Below are 660 nucleotides of genomic sequence, written 5' to 3'. Positions count from 1 at the left end.
GGAGGGTCTCCATGAAGGAGTCCTTTAGGGTGGAGGGTCTCCATGAAGGAGTCCTTTAGGGTGGAGGGTCTCCATGAAGGAGTCCTTTAGGGTGGAGGGTCTCCATGAAGGAGTCCTTTAGGGGCGTCTCCACAGTGAGAGGAAGGAAGGCTTCAGACTTAAACAACCACCCCCACCTTACCACCACCACCTGTTTCTGTCTTAGCTGATTAAATTCTCCTGATTTCTGTTCTGGATTCCTCTGTTATCACCTGCATTCCTTGTGGTCGTTCACATCCAAACGAGTTTCTCTCTACCAGGGTGATGGACGGCTGGTTTATGAGGGATTCAGACCTAAGCTCTGCAGATCCACCTTAAAGTGACGATTGATTGAAATGTTAAAAGGAAGAATTTGAAAGCAGAACCATCCCGTCAGATTTAGGCCCTTATTCCCCCCTGCACAACATGGCTCAGTCTGCACAAAAGAGGTGAAGAGACCTCAGCTCAGTTTCAGTTAGGCTGGAATCTCTGGAAGTGGATCTGCTAGCGGTCCGCCACTGACCCAGCTGCTGGCAGCTAATGACTCCGGGGAAACTTTTCAGCCCCAGAAAAACAAAATGTGAAGCTGTCTCTGCGTTAGCCACTGTCACAGCTTAAAGATTTAGACCAGTGTATTCTTGC

Source organism: Cyprinodon variegatus, unplaced genomic scaffold (assembly GCF_000732505.1).
Source record: "Cyprinodon variegatus isolate N-32 unplaced genomic scaffold, C_variegatus-1.0 Scaffold189, whole genome shotgun sequence".
Taxonomy (NCBI): Eukaryota; Metazoa; Chordata; class Actinopteri; order Cyprinodontiformes; family Cyprinodontidae; genus Cyprinodon; species Cyprinodon variegatus.
This window is presented reverse-complemented; position numbering follows the sequence as displayed.